Raw genomic sequence first — 19,969 nt, forward strand, 5'->3', positions numbered from 1 at the left:
GGACACTTCGTCCCAGGAACCTGCTCTCAGGCTGTGATGTCCGAAATGATACCTCTTACCTTTGCCGCCCCTCACCCAAAACTAAAAAGAAAACTTAAATAAACTGACTCTGGCTTATTTTCCTTTTTATAGCAGAGTGTCATTATCTTCTGTGTTACCCAAGCTCTAAACCCGATAGCTGCCCTGACTTTTATTCTCCTTGGTCCGCAGTCCCCTCCCCGCTTTCTCCCTCTATTGTTACCCCTGTGTCAGACCCCAGCCTCCCCCGTCAGGGCACTGGCCTCTCCAGGCCTCACCGTGTGCGAGCAGCATGCCCCAGGACTTGGAGCCTATATCCTGCAGCTTTCTGTCTCCCTCATGGGTTCCCAGAGCCCTGCACGCTGGCTCCCTGGGGCCCACCCGGGACTTAGATTCAGGGCAGGATCCTAGAGTGGACCATGGCCGTGGCCCTCTCTGCCCCGGGCTGGCAGCACCTCTGCAGAGGCGAGCCTCTCACCCAGCTGCATCCAGGATCCCAGCACATCCAGGGGTGATGCGTGCGGTCACCCACCTGCCCTGGGCTGGAGCCGTGGGCCATGCACCACGGGAAGGGACGATGCCTGGTTCCACTTCGTCACTAAGGCACGCTGATCCAGCGGCTGGCAGGAGGGAAAACTTGGTCGCTAGAGGATACCACCCCTCACCACACCCCGAGTCGTGGGCTGGGCTTCTCAGGCCCCCAGGGAGCACTGCACTTTCCCTGAGAGTATCCTGTGCCTAGGGAAGCATGATATTAAACAGCAAACCAAACACCCATAAAAGGTAAAGACCACAGGGGGAAAAAATTAGCTTTCGATTTTAGGAATTCAAAGGAACTCTCCCCCCACCCACGTTTTTAACAAGGGACCTCGTGTTTTCATTGTGCACTGGGTCCTGCATATTATCCCTGAAACTTCCCGTCACTCTAGTATCTTCATCTCACTTACTGGGTAACCTAGCCAAATGCAAACCTGTACAAGCTTTGGCCTCGCACGTTAAGTGGCTCCCTGCTCTGGACACCTGACCCTGTCCATCTCCACCCCTCCCCGTCTCTCTCCTTCATCCTGCTTGCTGGCCTTTCCTGCTGCTGAGCCCCGGTGGGAATTGCCAGTCCACACCCCAGACCATCGAAGTCTACCTATCTGAATATTGCTTGTCCTCCAGGGCTCAGTTAAACGGTTAAGTACCCTCCGCGATGTCTCATGACTTCCCAGGGGATGAGCGCTCTCTGCATTTCTACATCACTCCCACGCACTGGGCTATTTTATTGCCTTATGTTTCTAGTTATCTGTTATACATTTGTTTCTTTTCATTCTGAGGAGATTTTAAACCCCTTGAGGGAAGTGCCTGGGTCTTAAAAATCTGAATTCCATACACTTCAAGCAGAGCAAAGACTCCCACACAGCCGGGCTGCAGTGAATCCGGGTTGCTTGTTAGGAGACACACAAAAGCCTGTGGAGCAGGCAATCTGGGTAGAGCAAAGGCAGGGAGGTGGGAAGGGGAATAAGGGACAGCAGCGACCCGGGAAGGGTGTGGAAGCTTCAGGAGGTGGCTTCCTGACAAGAGCTGGGGCTCCTGGTGGAGGTGTGGCAGCATTACAAAAGAGTCCCCTTTCACCGTATCTAACAACTGTGTCAGAAGAGTTGTTGAATCCTCAGCACAGTTTTGCATTCCCACCTCAGTAGCCCCAGGTGCTGTTTTCATACACTGATCTCCCTAATTGTTTCTCACTGCTCGTTTGAAACGTGATTTGCAAATCCAGCCCACTGTTTCGGAGCCCAAGCCCTGGCCGCTGCCTGTCACCCGATTCAGACGTTCTGCCCCGACCTCGCCCAAGTTTGCTGCAGGACTTGTCTCTTGGAAAGAGCCTTTGTGCCACTGTTTTACAATAATATTTTGGGTAAAATGTTCAGTTTCCTCTTTGTGATTCCAGGCAGAAAGAGAAGATCCATGAGCTCCGCGTGCAAGAAAGGGTAGAGGATCTGTAATTTTCCTTAAAACGGTTCTTGGCCAGAGCTCTGGTCTAATTTGTATGATGCATAGCTCGACAATGTTATGAAACACCATGCTAGCCTGCAAGGCTAATTTATGGAAATTACAAACATGCATGGATTGGATTCTTTTTTATATTAGAAAATGGTTTGAACGGTTTGAATTTTTCTTAGGTTTTTAGTCTCCCAGGGATGAGTGGACCCAGAACTTCCTAATGTTCTCCTCTGCACATCAGAATCTTGCTGACCTTTGGGTGGTCTGTGAGTCCAAAGGCAGAAAAGCTTTTGAAAACGGCTCCTGCATTCTGTTTGGCGTTACATTTCTAAGTTTCTCTGAGATGATTTTATTTTCGTGAGACCTGCAGAATACTGCATGTGAGCTGCCTGTTTTGTTCACCTTGCTTGATGTTTCACTAGCATCTCAACCGACGGGAGTTCAGACCAAAGGACCATAGGCTCATACATCAATGAAATCCTTAATGAAAGTACATTAAAATCAGCCTTCAGGGTCTGACTTAAATCACTAGAAACGCATTTACACTGCAGAAAAAGATTTAATTGAAAGGATTTTCTTTTTCCCAAAAATATGTGTAGTCATCTGATCCTGAGTATATGCAACACCATCAAATCCAAGGTTATCTTTATAATGTAGCAAATAGCTACTGATTTGTTTAGCTTTGATGATAAATTCCATTTTTTTCTAGGTACAATATAAACTACCAAGGATTTGTTTTTTAGGAACTAAGGATGATGCAGTGGGTTTGTCTCAATTTAATATGTAATTGCTATTTGAGATAATGTTTAAATAGGTCCTAGATACTCCTTTTATACCAAGAAAGGTAGCCTAGCATCAGTTTTTGTCTAAATGAAGAAGGTTACTAAATAATAAAAATACAGTTTTTACCTCTTTAATCCCACCTTCAATCCTATAGACCAAAACAAAAGCAAAACTGTTTCTTAAAGTCATAAATTGCTCTCTTATCTTCTTAAAAACCTCAATTTCTTTGCTAAAATCTTCCTGTAATTAGGTGTGGAATATCTCACTTTTGATTCATTCATTCATACAACAGACATTTTCCCCAAGAATTCTCATTTCTCCATTCCAATTTTAGCTTTGCAAGCAAGCCTGCTATTTATTTCTGGAACTGATCAATGTCTTTCAGTTTAATCCTCAAATAATTGTATTCAAACACCCAGAGAGCACAAGTGTAGCAACCTAACTCTTTAACTCAAATTCTAAATCACTAGTTATTCATGTTAATGGTTATAATGAGTTTTTCAAGCATATATTATCATTAACATGCCAGAAAAGGAGTTTAGTGTTTCTTTCCCTTGATAAATTTCAAAAATCTCTGGGATTAAAATAAGGCCAAACCCCTTTGGTTGTGGGTATCACAGGGCAGCTGTCATCCTTTTCCATGCCTTTTTACCTCCTTTTGTTACTGAGTCCAAGCTCATACTGCTAGCCGCACGACAGGCTGATAAATCGAGAGATGAGGTATTGGGACAAGGAATAGTGACTTTATTCAGAAACCCGGCAGACCGAGAAGATGGTGGACTAGTGTCCCAAAGAACCATCTTACCCAAGTTAGGATTCAGCCTTCTTTTAGACTGAAAGGGGAGGGGCTGTGGCTGGTTGTTGCCAACTTCTTGGTTTTGAAATCCTTTGTTCTTGCAGCTGTTCACACAGGTCTGGTCACAATGTTTCTGTAAACCTCCAGCAAGACAAAGGGTATTCTCTATTCTGCAACTTTTTATCTCTCTATGAATGGAAAAGTGTTACACCTTTAAAGATCAGAGCCTTGAGAATGGGCTATCCTGTGTACCAGCGGTCCCCAACCTTTCTGGCACCAGGGACAGCTTTTGTAGAAGACAATATATCCATGGACGGGGTCGGGGTCGGGGTCGGGATGGTTCAGGCAGTAACGTGAGCGATGCGGGGGCAGCAGATGAAGCTTTGCTCGCTCGCCCACCACTCACCTCATGCTGTCCAGCCTGGTTCCTAACAGGCCGTGGACTACTACTGGTCTACCGCCCGGGGATTGGGGACCCCTGCTGTATATTTCAGGCTATAGACAACATTCTTTTACAAAAGGCTCAGAGCCAGCATGACTAAGCTCAGGCGACAGAGCACAGGGTTAGAGCTAAAGGAATAGATCCAATATGGAGTCAGGTTTGTTCTCCGTAACACTTTCTCCTTCTACAGGTAGACAGTGAACAGCAACAGGGGATCAAATGAACTGTATCTTTTCTGTGTTTCCATATCTCGACCACACACTTACACAGGTCTAATTGGCAAGATAATAAACATGATGGTGGTTTTCTGACAGGAGAGTTTGTGACACCATGGGTTCCCTCCATGCCCCCTTCACACGCACGCGCGCACACACACACACACACACACAGAGGCACTCTTACTGCTCCCTGATCTCAAGCCCTTGGGAAACTGCTCCAGCTGTTTGTGCTGGGAAACTCGGCATATCTGTGGCTTTACTCTGCAGCAAGTCAGCTCGTTCAGACAACGAGAGCCTAGAAGCTAGAGCTTCGTGTTTGGCTCTGAGCTCCTCCACAAAAGGAGGCAAATGCCCGTGCTGTCACCAGGCTCTGTACCGTCCCCACTACTCTCTCCCACTTTCCCTGCCTCATCCAGGTCACTGCCAAACCAAGCCATGGGGACGGGGTAGGACCACAGACACCGGGGGACAGGCTTAGACCAGTGGGGAAGCGGCAGGTGTAAAGAACCCAAGTCTCGATTCCAGAAGGACTCCATGCCTTGACACTGCTCTCCCCTTTTCTCTCCTGTTTCCAGCCACATTCAGCCTTCTAGGGCCAAACTTCTGATTTTCTTTACCCTCTCTTACTCAAGCCTTCCTCGACCTGACATCTCTCCCCACCTACTGCTCCAAGAATCTCTTTCACTTCCTTCCCAGAAGAAAGCCCAGAATATGCTATTGAAGTCTACCCTGCAGATTCACCCTAATTCAGTATCCTGTCCTGAATTGTTGGTCTGCAGGGTGGTAACTATACCTATGACTCTGGACAGAATCTCCTTGTCAAGCGGCTCATCAACCCTCAGGTGGAGACGATAGCAGTGAAGGCTAGTTAGTCTATGGATGGGCTTTTGTGGGGTTCATCTAGCTGTGATGCTTTATACCCCACCTATCTGGCCTCGTGGACGTCCCCTGCTGTCTGACTTTAGCCCAACATTGGAAGTAATTCAAAAAGGTAATCTTCTTAATACCGATTCTTCCATCAAAGGCTGCCTGAGTAACAGGCAAACATTCAGGCCTTGATCACATCGAGGCTTTCCTTTTCACTTAGGTTGTCTTCCAAAACATACTGTCTAAGCCAAACACGACAATAGCTGCCCTGCCTGCCTGCCTAACCACCAATGACACCGTGGGAAGTTCTCTCCGTCAACATCAGAATGTCTTCACGATGTTCTTTTGGCTGTCTCCAATGTCATTCCAAAAAGCATTCCTCTGGCTCTGTAATAGAGGCCAACTTTGGTATTCAACAGCACAAAGACTTCGCTTCCCTTCCTGCCAACTTGAGGCATCTCTATAGCTGCAAAGGACAAGAAAACTTCAGTAAGTGCCAAGACTAAATGAATCAGTCCCCAAAAGCCATAGTGAAGATTATGTAGGAAATAACAGGCCAAGAACACCCAGTGCAAAATAATGGTCATTTTGAGTGTAAATTTCATGGCCTTTATGTTACAGAAGAAACAAACAAATTAGTCAAGATCTTAGCCCCAAAGAAATTAGTCTGGAATTGCGAAAGAAAGTGTGACAAATAAATTTAAGGATTTTAAGAGAAATTGGCATTTTTATCCAAAGCACACGTCTTGTATTTCTTCAAACTTCTCCTTAGAAGATCATAAAATGCTCCATTATGAGTGTAGTGGAAACTTGATGAACTATTGTTTTTGGCTCGTTTGCAAGAAAGCAATAAAGTTGCCTTCTCTTGGCTGTTACTAGATTGTTGTCATTACCCAGGACATAGCATGAACCTATGTTATCTTCAGTTTTGTTTTTGCAAGCTAACAGTCACAAGAAAAATACCCTCTTTCCCACTTGGTAAATTACTTTATTTTCAGTCTCTCCTTTGGTATGATCTCAACTCAGAGGGAAAAGAAGTGGAGAAATTCATAGAAGATCTCAGTCGGCAGATAGAGCTGTGATAGAGCCCTGGAGAATCGATAAACATTTTTGGTTCAGTATCTTAAGCACCACTGTCATGCCAAATTGGCCCCAATATAATGCTAGTAAGGAAATGATTCCAAACTGTGAGACACTTTAGTGGATATTCTCCTTTCTCTGGTCACCCAGCGCTGCAGGACAGCCATGCTTTGGAAGCTGAGCTATTGTATCTGTGAGACACTTTAGTGGATATTCTCCTTTCTCTGGTCACCCAGCGCTGCAGGGCAGCCATGCTTTGGAAGCTGAGCTATTGTATCTGACTGATGTGTGAAGGGCAGGTCTGTCGTCTGGAGAGAAAGGTATGGTCAAGTGGTTAACTTCGTCCTCACTAAGATGGAAAGGTTAGGTAGTTAGCTAGAAATGAGCAGCTTGAGAACGGAAGGGTGAAAAACTCAAGGCCAGGGGCCTGCCTCAGCCAGTCTTGACAAGGAGGGGCTGAGGTACAGGCTGTGGTCAGCACATCCTGAGAAGACAGGAAGAACCCAACCAAAGAGGAACTCCCCGAGGTGTGCAGGCGCAGCAGACACCTGGCAATAACTTGAAATAACCTGACCCTCATTATGTCATCATTATAATAAATTTACATTGCGGCTTAGCCGTCCCACCTCCACCCAGTGGGCTTTTCGAATGGATTAGGGGTGATAAGAAGGAAGTTACAACTGGGGCACGTGCAATGTCACCCGTCACTCAAATGACGAAGCCTGACCACCAGACCTCAACCCAACCCCTCCCCTCCTTATAAACTTCGCACAACCTGTGCAGCAGGGCTGCTTTCACTTCACAGAAGCCACTCCGCTCTCCCTCCGAGAGTGTACCTATGCTTTAAATAAACTTTGCTTTGAGCTTATACCTGAAGTGTTAGTCTGCTGTTCTTCCCTTACTATCACAAGGATCGAGACTGCTGGTCCGGATTCGTCCGTTGACCTCCTCGGTTGAAACTCTCCAACCAGAACACATGCCAGCCCGGTAACAGAAGCATAGATTATGAGACAAACCCTCCAGTGTCCAAATTTTTACCTTGGAGTCCCAGGGCCGGCCCCTCCAGAGTCTTGATTTACTGCTCAGGGATGTCATTCACAGAACAAGGTGGGGATTGTGATGGCAACTAAAAGAAAAAAATGATTATTAAAAACATTTCAACATTGGAATGTGAGGCAAGCAGAAGGAGAAAGCTTCATGTGTGTCAAACAAAGGCATCCTGGTCTAGAAGAAACATGGAACGCTTAACATCTGGTAAGGCAAAAAGAACCAGGGCCAGTGATGGTGGCAGTCAAGGACACAGGGGGAAAAAATGTGGGCAAACACTAACAGCACACAGAGGGGGAGCTGAGTGCTTGAGACCTTCCAGGTCAAAGAGCTGTGCTCCCCACACCCCGTCTTCCCTCTGTCTCTTGGGAGCCTCTTTTCTTTAAAAAGCTCATTTAGTTGAAATGTTAAAACATCTACAAAGAACTGACAGACCCATAGTGAGAAAAGCCGCCTACAAACAAGACCCCACACCTTCAGGTCCTGGAGGATGCCTGGGGAGGGAGTGAGAGGAACGTGGAAAGAGACACTAGTATAGGCGGAGAGGTGGGAGCATCCCAGGGATCACACAATTGGCTCTAATCTTATGAATAAGGAAGGATTGAGATTTGCTCAAGATCATGGTCACCAGAAGGACCCGAGTCTTCTGGCTTCATCCATTTTGTAGCACCGCCTACCCAGGACTCAGATTTCTGAGGAATAACGAGGCTAATGGAATTAGATAATTCATAACCCAATTACTCATTTCTCAGTGAGATCAGGAAGGGAAATACAAAGTCAGGATGTGTGTGACAACAAGATAGGGCAGCTCAGAGGAGACCACGGGCAGACACGGGCTTGCGCTGATGTTATCAGGGAGCTGACTCTTGTCCAGGGTCTGGGACGTCCGCAGTGGTGGGCAGGAAGGGCTGAAAATTACAGGCAGGTGTGCGGGGATGACCACAAAGGTCAACAGCAGCCGGCGAGACCAACCTGTTCAGAGGTGGGGCTGAGAATGGATTATTTACTCATCCCAGGTCAAAGGCTCTTCATCTCCCAGGTTTATGGGGTCCCTGCTGTGTAGAAACACAAAAGATTGTCCCAGAGACAGTCGGTGAGTCACAGGTGCAGATAAATGTTGCTCACAGCAGATACTGGGCACGAGTTTCTCTGAATGAGGATTCAATGAATCTAGTCAACGTCCAATTAAACGAACTTTCATTATTGAGAAGAATGTATGTGTATATTTAGCTGGGCCTCTGAATACAAGTAACAAACTAATTAGAGCTACTTTTCATCCTAAAAAGGGGGAAAGGGGAAATTGACTATCAGTACCCAAGCCAACCTAAGGCACCCGCGGTTAGAAGGCTGTAGGCTTCAGGGAGAAACTGGGAATTGCCGGAACTCTCCGCTTGGCAAGCCTGCTCTGCTCTGTAGACTTCTTTTTCTTCTCGCTACCTTCTGACTCTGCCTGTCTGTCCACGCTGGGCAGGAGGTGGCCATTCCAAAGTGCCCAAATCCACAGGTCACAGCACAGCCAAAAGCAGACTCTGGTTGGCAGGTGTCCAGGCCTAAAGCCACATACCTAGAGAAGAGAATGGGATCATCCCAGCTAGGTTCCAGATCCACCCCTGGACTGATGGCTACATCCAGGGAAGGTGGTGAAGCAGGTGAGAGGTAGCTGGGGGCTGAGCCGATGGTTCCCAGAGAAAGAGGTGATGGCAGGGCCCTGAGGCATCCACCACGGATTCATTTAAGGAATTTAAGGCTGGGGACCTTGGAGAACTTCCTGGCCGAACGAGCCACTTTATAAATAAAGAACCTGAGGCTCTTAGAATTGAAATTCTTGCCCAAATTTACAACTTATAAATTTCAGAGCCAGCATTAATCTGATTCCATCATTCATTCATTCATCAACTCTTGTCAACTTACTATATGTCCGGCTCTTCTTGACCTGGGACTGTTAATAAGACTGGGTACAAACCAAACAGGATGTCCAGCTTCCTGGAGAGTACAGACATATGGAGAAAAGATCATACAGATAAATAAAATTATAACCCTGATCAGTGCTAAAAAAAGGTAGACAGTGCCAACTCCCATTTTGCTGTGTGGGGTCATCAGCCAGGTCAAAGGAGTAGGTCTCAGCATGGGAACTCAGAAGAGGAGTTACATCTAAAATAAACTTTGACATGAGTGACATCACCAAGATGGTGACATAGGAGGCTCCTGACTTTTCCTCCTGCCACAGATACACTGAATATACAGCTGCACATGGACCATTCCTTCTGGAAGAGATCCAGAAGTAGTTGAGTGACTCCTACACATTGGATGACAGAGAAATTATCCACATCAAACTGAGGAGGAAACGCTGAGACATGCCCTTGCCATAAACCACTCCCTAGTCTCAGTGACGTACAATCCGAAGAAACCCCCAAATCCCAGCTTCTCCCTGATGAGCAAAGGGCTAGGACCACACGTACAGTACTCCAACTTTAAAGCATCCAACCAAGGGGCAGACCCCCAAATCACGTACTCCGAGAGCCTACAGGGCTTGCATTCATAAGCCCCACAGAACTATTCACAGCGCAGAGGGAGAGGCAAAATGCCCATCTCCCAGTTTCTCTCTGGAAGAGGATTGACTGCGTACTTTTCTAGCTGCTGCCTGAGGGCCCAGCTTCTAATCAGCCTGCATTGAGGTGCTGAGTGCGGTCCTCCCAGCATCCCAAAAGACCTGCCCTACCTCCTCCCTGCAGCTCGCTCCGTCAGAAAAAGCAAGACTTCGGCTTCTCCCTGGAAGGAACTTGCCCTCACATCTAGCACTCCATCTTTTGTGGCCTGCACCCAAGGAATGGGCCCTCAAATCACTTAGGATGATAGCCAATCCAGGTGGGCATTTACAGAACCATACTAAACAAAACAAACAAACAAACAAACAAAAAAGCAGTTTTCAAAGGAGTATGCAAACACTTCCCACAGCTATGCCCCCTGGGCTCAGTGCAAATCCCAAACAGAAATAAAGAAAACAATCTCATTTACAATAGCATCAAAAGAATAAAAATTAAGAATAAATTTAACCAAGGAGATGAAAGATCTGTACATGGAAAACTCCAAAACGTTGTTGAAAGAAACTGAAGAGGACATAAATAGAAAGATATTCCACATTCATGGATCAGAAGAATTCATGTTTTTAAAATGTCCATACTACCCAAATGATCTACAGATTCAATGCAATCGCTACCAAAATTCCAGTGGCATTTTTCATAGAAATAGAAAAAATAACCTTAAAATTTGTATGAAATCACAATAGACCCTGAATAGTCAAAGAAATCTTGAGAAAAAAGAACAAAGTTGAAGGCATCATGCTTCCTGATTTCAAACTATATTACAAAGCCATAGTAATCAAAACAGTATGATACTGACATAAAAACAGACACAGAATGGATGGAAAAGAATAAAGAGCTCAGAAATAAACCCATACATATATGGTCACTTAATTTGCATAAGGGTGCCAAGAATATACTGTACAGAAAAGATAGTCTCTTCAATAAATGGTGTTGGGAAAATTGGATATCCACATGCAAAAATATGAACTTGAACCCCTCTTTTACATCATACACAAAAAATCAGCTCAAAATGGATTAAACACTTGAACATAAGACCTGAAAATGTAAAACTCTTAGAAGAAAACATAGGTGATAAGTTCCTTGACTTTGTCTTGGCAATGATTTTTTGGAATTGACACCAAAAGCAAAGGCAGCAAAAGCAAAAATTTTAAATGGGACCAAATCAAATGGGACTAGAAAACTTCTACACAGAAAAGGAAATCATTAACAAAATGAAAAGGCAAGCTACTGAATGGGAGAAAATATTTGCAAACTACATATCCAATAAGGGTTAATATCCAAAATATATAACAAACTCATACAACTCAATAGCAAAAAACAAACAACAATTAAACAACAACAATTAAGAAATGGGCAAAGAAATAGAAAGGGCATTTTTCCAAAGAAGCATACAAGTGGCCAACAAGCACATGAAAATACAAATCAAAGCCACAATGAGATATCACCTCACTCCTGTTAGGATGTCTGTCATCAAAAAGATAAGAGCTATCAAATGCTGGTGAGGACACAGAGAAAAGGAATCTTCATGCATTGTTGGTGGGAATGTCAAATGGTGCAAAACAGTATGGCGGTTCCTCAAGAAGTTAAAAATAGAACTCCTATGTGATCTAGCAATCCCACTTCTGGGTGTATACCCAAAGGAAACAAAACCATTATCTCAAGACGATTATCTGCACATTGTAGCATTATTCACAGTACCCAATGTATAGAGACAACCAAAGTGTCTGTCAGTGGATGAATAGGTAAAGAAAATGTGGTATATATATATATATATGTATACAATGGAATATTATTCAGCCTTAGGAAGGAAATCCTGAGAATATAGATGAACCTGGAGAACATTCAGTATTTGGAGACAAATACTGCATGGTATCACTTATATAAACAGAGAATAGAATAGTGGTTGCCGGGGGCTGGGGGTAGGGAAATGAGGAGAGGTTGGTTAAATTGTACAAATCTTTGGTTATAAGGTAGATGAGATCTGAGGATCTAATGTAGAACATGGTGACCATGGTTGATAGCATGGTATTGTATAACTGAAATTTGCTAAGAGAGTAGAACTTAAGGGTTCTCACCAAAAAATAAAAATTGAAAGGTAAATATGTGAGGTGATGGGTGGGTTAATTAACTCAATTTTTGGAATTCTTTTACAATGTATACATATACCAAATCATCACATTTTATGCACTAAATATCTTACCATTTTACTTGTCAGTCATACCCCAATAAAGCTAAAGAAATAAATATAATAAACGTTGACACTTTATACTTTTGTCAATCAATATCACTTATATAGATACCATATGCTGTTTCAGAATCTTGAGAAGCAGTTTAAAAGCACCTGTAACTGTGGCCCAGTCCTCACACTGTGTGATTGTTCACCAGCAAACAGCATTTTCTCAAAAAATCTTTATTTTGTTTAATTGGTACTGGCTGAACATTTGGAACTAATGGAGCTATTTTGTCAATTCAAAACATACTGTCTTTTTCAAAGATTCTTACAGTACAACCATCCTAAATATTTCCTTTTCAGACATTTGTGACTCCTCCACTTAGACGTTGTCATCAAAAATGTAAAGGCCTATGAAAAATTAAAATGACTTTGTCTTGGCTAAGGCCCTCAGCTAGGATAATACAATCACATGTCTTCACTTCACTCGTATTTATGAAATTGTACTTGGGGGGATTTTTTCTTTTCTTTTCTTTTCTTTCTTTTTCTTTGTAACTAAAACCAAGTCCATTTTAAAGTAGCTAGCTGCCTTTCTTCTTAAGGAAGTACGCTTGATTTTCGTGTATCATTGTTCTGTCCTATTATAATGCAGCTGATCCCATTCTCTGAAAAAGTGACATTCCTAATCTTTTCTTCCATTCCATAAAACACAAACTGAGTTGGAAAAAAATAACTCCAAAATAGCATCCTTCTATATCTGCAGTTTTATATGATCATAGCATGCTAGAAATGTCACTATAATTATAGTAACAAATTATTTCAACAATCCTCACAAGTGATGCTATTTATAGACAATCAGAAGAGTTTATACAGGATAAATCCATCCTGGTAGGAGAGCTGGTAATGGCTGTGCTTGAACGTTAGGCTGCGACTACCTGGAACCAGGTGACTCAAGTGTCCTGTGAAAACAAGAGGTTCTATTCCAACGCAGACCATGAGAAATGGGATAAATAAAAGAGGATTTTAAATGATTATAGCTTGGCACTTACTCTGCATTCCTAGTGCCTTAGGTACTATTTTTAAAATTACAATCACTGCTTAACTCTCTTTCAAGGCTTAAAACTGATTGCTCTATCAGAGAGACCTCAGGTTCAGAAGAGGTAAATGACAAGAGATCAACGCAAACAAACAAACAACAACAACAACAAAAAACCCAGGATATCCACATGTTCTTTATCTATGCTCATTTATAGACTATTAAAGTTGGAAAAAATTACAAATAGTTATTTGTGCCACGCTTACTTTCTTCATTTCATCTTGGGCAAGGGAAAAGAGCTGGCTGGATTTGCTTGTTTGTTATTGGTTTTTCCCTTTTTATTTTTAGTCTCTTTCGTTTCATGGTTTTTATATAGTTTTGCTTAACAAAGCTGTAAATTCAGGGATGCAATACATTTCTCAGTGGCTCTTTAACCTCCACTGCTCGGATGCATTTACAGAAACTTCCATTTAGCTCAGAGATTCGGCTTGGGATAGGGTTTAGAGAGGAGGGAAAACCACTTAACCAAAAGTAATCCCTCAGTAAATCACAATTTGCTCCAAATTATCTGTGTTTTGGCATATTGGGTAATGCAGCTCTCTCCCTGGGTCTCTGAGTAGAGCTGACAGTGAGGCCATTCTGAGGGTGTTGGGTAAGGAGATTCCCACCTCTACCCCCAAACCTGACCGTGGGACTCTGGGATGTCTCCTGCGTAGGTGAGTACCAGCAGGAGAAGCTGATGATGCAATCCTGGGTTTGACCTGTTTTAGCTGACATAAACAATGTCCCTAGTTTTCCTAACCTCTTTGAGAATGGCTGCCTTTGTGTCATTAAATGTTCACCTACCATATTTTAGACTCTATCAAAGACTGCTTTGTTTCCCACCTCTACATCTCTGCTGTGCATCATTGCCTAGAGACTGTGAGGGTAAATTTGCCACTAGTTGGCTGTCATTACGTTGTGGGAGCACATGTCCAGAGTGAGGCTTAAGGCATGAGGTTGAACTTCAGTGACTATTGCATGGCGTCCGGAAGGTGATCTGGGGATGCACCTTACAGGTAAGTGGCAAGTGCAGAAAGGTGCCTCAGAGACAAAGGACAAAGATTTCTGGAGTTAATTGCTGGTTGCTTCTTCTAATCCTTGGGCGGAATTAACCTAGGGAGGAAAAATAATAACAACAACAAAACAAACCTAATAACATGTGTGCAGCAGGGACTGTAGCCATAGCTCCATTTGGAATGAATAAACACATGTTAATCATTAGAGTTTGAAACTGATCCCAGAGTATGTTGCATTATAGGTACAGGCATGAAAAAAATGAATCTCTGCACAGACAATAGCCATGAAGGCTTAGATGGCAACCAAGCCACTCCTCAGAGTGTGGAGCTCAGGATGGGGTGGGGGAGACTGCATGATGTCACTGGGTCACCCTTAAGGAAGAAGGAGATGAATTTTCTTCGGATGCAGCAGGATGTCCTCTGGCACGCAACCTACCAGCTTTGTAAAAGAGCTCCAGATGGATGCTGAGTGTAAGATACCAAACACAGCAACACCATGCTAGTTGGACAGCTACCTGACAGCACTGGAAGGAGTCTGCAGAAAGGGTCCCTTCATTAAGCTAATAATACACCAGCTTATGTGGTTAACTGAAGCCAAGGGCTGGGGATAATTTTACAAAAAGGAAAAAATTTAGCTGCCATGGTAACCTGGACAACGACAGATCTTCTGGATGTGACAAGATTCCAGTCTGAATTACACAAAGTCACCATAAGCCCAGAAAGCAAAATGGATTTAATTAGTTGGTTAAATCTGCAGCACAGATAGAATGGTAACATTTGTCCTTTATTTTCTTTCCAAACTAACAATGCATCGCGAGTATGTACGTTCCTGGCAAAGGAGCAGTTTTAGCTAAGCACGTGATGGCAGAACGAGGCTTCACATGGGAAATCCCCACATTTAAATTCCCTCAAACCTCCAAATCCAAATTAGCTGTGACTGCTTGAAGGAGGCTCAGAGAACAGGCTTCACTATATGTCATTTCTAAACATGGAGTCCTCAGCGGCCCCTTCCCATGGCCACAGTTGCCAAGATTACCACTTTCTAATTTTAAGTCCATAAAGATAACTTTAGCACAGGAACCTTCTTCATCTTATTAATCAAAATATATTTGGTAAGTACATATGGCATTGTATTGAGCATTAGATAAAGCAACTTTCAACAGAGCAGAACTCGGATTTTACTACACAAAATTACATCTGTGTTATCATAGAGAGATCTGTGGAGGGATATTAAAGGGCACTAAAAACTTTTCTAAAATGGAACGATTTATAGGACTGTTTTGCCTTTCTATAATCCTCATTTCCTTGCTGTCTTGGCTGTGTTTCATAGACTACTACTATTAAACTATTAATTACGGTTACTACTTTTGGTAGCAATTACTATTACTATTATATTCGCTTTTTAAAACTTTCTCCTTTGGTTTCCATGACCCCCATCTTTGGCCACTCTTGTTCTCACCCGGAGCCTCTCTCATGTTAATGAAGGACCTGATCTCTCCTTTCTCACATTTACCATTTGATATTTATATCTAGTTTCCCCAAGTCTCCTCACATACCTAAAGTTGAATTCTGCTCCCTTTTTCCTTTATTTCCCTTGCTTTATATCAATGTTGCCATCATTCTTCTGGAACTTCAGAATTAGTGATCTGTGTGTCCCATGTGTACTCAGACACCAGGTCCTGCAGGTGCTTCCTTTAGATTTTCCTTCAACCCACATATTTTACACTCAGAATAGCAAGCGAGTTAAAGCTTTGTAAGCAGATTATGGTCTCTTAGGTCTGCATGCCTTGGAGCACATGCTTTAAGGAAACATCACTTAGAAACTCAAAGTTGTTCATCATAAGGGAATCTTGGCTGTGAAGATTCCGAAGAGACCTCACACCACTCGAGGTAGTAAGCAAAGTCAAACTTGGAGACCTGGAGCTGAGGATGGAAAACTGCTGGGAAGCAAGGTGGCATTTCTGTCCACCCAAGAGGGGCACCATTCCCTCATTTGCTGAAGCCCACTCTCTTTGTTTATTCATCAACATGCAAGTGACAACCAGGCAACAAGACATACCAGCTCCCTTTTCTATCACCACCTGGCGACATGCCCGGCTTTCTTAGGTCAAATGTCAAGGGAAAGAATAGACTGGACCAAATTAGCCATTTAACCAAGACCACACATGGCTGGTTGCTGGACCATGGGTAGGTTTCCTGTGTGTCCAGTACCAGGTACCCACCCCTTAGACAAGCAGTCCTGGCTCAGGAAGTGGGAGAGGTAAACACCGCTGCTGTTCGGAGAGCCTGTGGGTGGAGGATGGTCTTTGGAAGGGGCCATGGGGGAGGACAGGCAATGAAACAACTCTTTTCAAAAGTGCTGTTTCGTAGAATACGCTTTCCCCACCCATCCACTCAGAACACTCCTCTTCCTCATTCTTTGAAACCTAGGAAGGGTCACTGTTTTGTTCCACATTTCACTCATTTTGTGCCGAGCTCTGAGCAGAAACAATCACACCCTGCTCTTTCTTGAGCTCATATCTATTTCTGCACATAATTCACTAAACTGTAATTATCTATTTGCATGATTGGGTCCCCTACTGGACCAGGCATCTCTCAAGGATAGCTTTAGAATTTTATTCGTCTCAGTATTCCCAATGTACTACCAGCACAGTGTCTGGTAGTAAGTGCTCAACAAATGTTTTTTCAACTGAATTGCTTTTAATATGTTAATTAATATTTATGAATGTTGTCTCCCAAGTCTGCCCCTTGCTTTAGGGAATTAATTGTATGTAATTGAAAGGGCAGAAGTTGCAGTTAGAAGCAATGAATTAGAAGCATCCATAGAAATATGGATGAATCTTTAAAAATATATATATAGTCCTTAGTGGAAAAAATGAAGGGAAGCTATATAATTAATATCATTTCTATAAATTAAAAATATATGCACACAAAATAATACTGCTCATTTTTCAAGAACACATAAAAAAATACATATCAAACACACTGAAATTTTTAATTATGGAAATAGAGTAATGGAAACAGGGTATAGGGATTTTAAAAGGGAGAAAAATAACATAAGAATGAGGCCTTGCTCAGATGGAAGAGGATGATGTGCCTTGAACCGAGGAGAAGGGTTAACGCAACCACCCACTTCCACTTCAAAATAAAGAATAACAAACGGGATCAGCCACCAGTTTGATTGAACAGCGGTGGTAAAGTCAAGGTATTAGAAATGACTTAGACCTTGTTATCCATGAGTTTGATACAGTGGGGGATTGAGGTGACTGGCAGAGATGGCATGAGAGGACAAAGAAGAACTGCCCCATATCCATGGAGTTGCCCCTGGACACCCATCCCTCTTCTGTAAGATAAGGAGTGGCCTCAGCTGCCACCCACTGACCCACAACTCAATGCTTGGCCACTCAAGGCTGTTCTATCAACTTCCTTTCATAAACCTTCATCTCTTGGTAAACTGATTTTGTTACCATCTTCAATGCAGGAGCCATGAGATTTCCTAGATCTATGACTTTACTGAAGATATTCCACACTTGGAATGTCTTGTCTTCTGTCTCTTATTTCAATATTATCCATTCTTTAGGGACAAGCAAAAAGCCCCAACTTCTGTAAAGAAGATACATCCCTATATCACCTCAACGTTTGAGTCATTTCTTCTCTCAAGATGTTCACACTTATTTGGCACTATCTCCTGCTTTCTCAGAAGTTTAAGTCATCTACTCAATCTGAATTATAGCTGTATTGAGTGTATAGACATTTATTTTTATGGTATCTTTGATTGTGCCTTGTATATAGTAAACCATCAAAGAATACTGTTTAATGAAGAAGCCACTTCAATAGTTTAAATTGATGTCATGTTCAGGTGAGTTAATTAAGGATTAAAATCGCAACTTATTCAATCACTCAGGAGAGTGTTGGCAGAGAAAATAACTATCCAATCTGTGAGTCAATGGGCAAATCTGTCCATTTAAATTTTGAGTTTCCCTCTCTTTTTTCTAATCCATAGAGGTTTATGATGATCTTGGGATAAAAGTCACAACTACAGTGGGCCTTAGTTTGGCCACTCGTAAAATGAAAGCGTTTGATTCGAACTTTCTTCAGTTGAAATCTTACATGGAAACACAATCAATAATACATTGAAAATACATAACTGCCAAGACTGAAGTCGGGCAGGGGCCTGGACGCCCATCTTCTTGTTCCACTTCCCAGTCTCTTTGAAGATGAGCTTGAAAAGCCCAGGATGAAACCATCCCAAAGGCTCTCAGACACCTACCAGTTGCTGACTCTGTGAATGTAGAAACCAAACAGTCTCTTGCTTCTTTCCCGCCATTTACCATTAAGCTGGCTTTCAGGTGATACAAATCACTCAGCAAACTGTTCTAACTGGTAGGACCCTCACTGCCTTCCCAAGGTCCTATGAAGATTGGGTGGAATAGCACAGGTCAAAGTGTTTGCCAGTACTAAGCCTTAGCATAAAGGTATAGTGACATTATTTATGTTTAGGCAGCAATTATTTTTACTGTTTTTATTACTACTTTCAACGCTACTTAGACATATATTAGTTTTACTTAAGGAAGAGGAAATGGGAGCTTAAAGAAGTTAAATAAGTATCTCAGATCAGGCTAATAGTAATTAACAAAACAGTGATTCCAATTGCAGGTTTTTCTTACACCAAAATCCATGATATTTTCACAATGCCATGCTGCCTCAAGCTGAATTAAGAAAGGCTTCCTTAAAGGAAAGATGACTTTAGAAGAAAGTGTTTAAAAATAACAGAACTTATAGTGTCCATCCTAATGACAACCCTGACTAACATCTCAGAAGAGCTTGGGGTCCATCTCGTTGGATCCTTGATATGCCCTGGAACATGGGCAGTGCTGGGGGTGGTGGGATAAGAGCCTTGCATGAGCTTGGGCTACAATAAAAGATGTCAGAGGGAGCAAAGACCGACAGGTGGAATTTACACGGAGCCAAGGACTACAGCTTCTAACATGAGTAGACTGGATTTCTGGGCTATTTCTCTGGTTCCTCTTTGTTAGCTCCCACTCTTGGTAATGGGTTGACCCATTTCTGTGTTTAGTTTCTAGGCACCAAGCACATGCTAGTTAATTCAATCTTTGCTTCCCAAAGACCTCAGTCTAATACCTCTCATAGCCCGGATAAGACCTGCACACGTTCACACGCTTACTCTTTGCTTTCTGGTGTCAGACTTGTGTTCTTGTTTATGCTTCTGTCCGCTCAGGGCCCATCAATCACGACAGGAAGGATATTGATGTTGCCTAGATTACGAGATGAAGCGACTTGACCAAGATCATGCAGACAGTAACAAATTCAGTTTCCAAACCCTAAACCTGGCTGTCCCTCCACGGCATAGCTTTTGGACAAAACATTAAAAATTGGCCTGCCTATTACTCTATTGGCTCCTGATCCCATTAGTGACATACAGACTGTGTGAAATACTGTTTTCCTCCTCAGGAAGCCAGTTGATTCTTGTATAATCAGACACTGCAAATGTTGTGTTTCACGATCTCTATGGATGGTGATAGGAATGCAGCATGTCAACCTGTTTCATTCTAAGAAATCTCTACTCAAGTGTGAAAGGGAGCAAGTATTGGCGTTTACTCATTTCTTTGACCTTTCAGTTTCTTTTCTTTTGCAAGTTCTTGTTTAAATAATTAATCAGCCCCAATGAATGAGGCTTTCTTTTCTCTTTCCTAATGTCTTCTCCTTCCATAACCCCCTCTAGATCCCAAAGACTTCTATTCAGAGAAGAGAACCTCGGAGGGAGCCATGCTTTAGAGAAGGCCCTCAATACAGGCCACGTCTTAGGGTTCCACATAGCTCAGTAGCTTTACTTCCAGGAAGCAC

General features: G+C 43.0%; 1 long non-coding RNA gene across 1 annotated transcript; it reads right to left on the reverse strand.

The window, feature by feature from the left end:
- Positions 1–3,508: 3,508 nt before the first annotated feature.
- On the reverse strand, positions 3,509–15,977 carry LOC137204666 (uncharacterized). Its single transcript, XR_010933783.1, has 2 exons — positions 7,229–15,977; positions 3,509–5,576 (listed from the first exon to the last, which is right to left on the reverse strand). It is a non-coding gene; the product is annotated as an uncharacterized lncRNA (long non-coding RNA).
- Between the last annotated feature and the right edge of the window lie 3,992 nt (positions 15,978–19,969).

This window comes from Pseudorca crassidens, chromosome 1 (genome assembly GCF_039906515.1).
Source record: "Pseudorca crassidens isolate mPseCra1 chromosome 1, mPseCra1.hap1, whole genome shotgun sequence".
NCBI lineage: Eukaryota > Metazoa > Chordata > Mammalia > Artiodactyla > Delphinidae > Pseudorca > Pseudorca crassidens.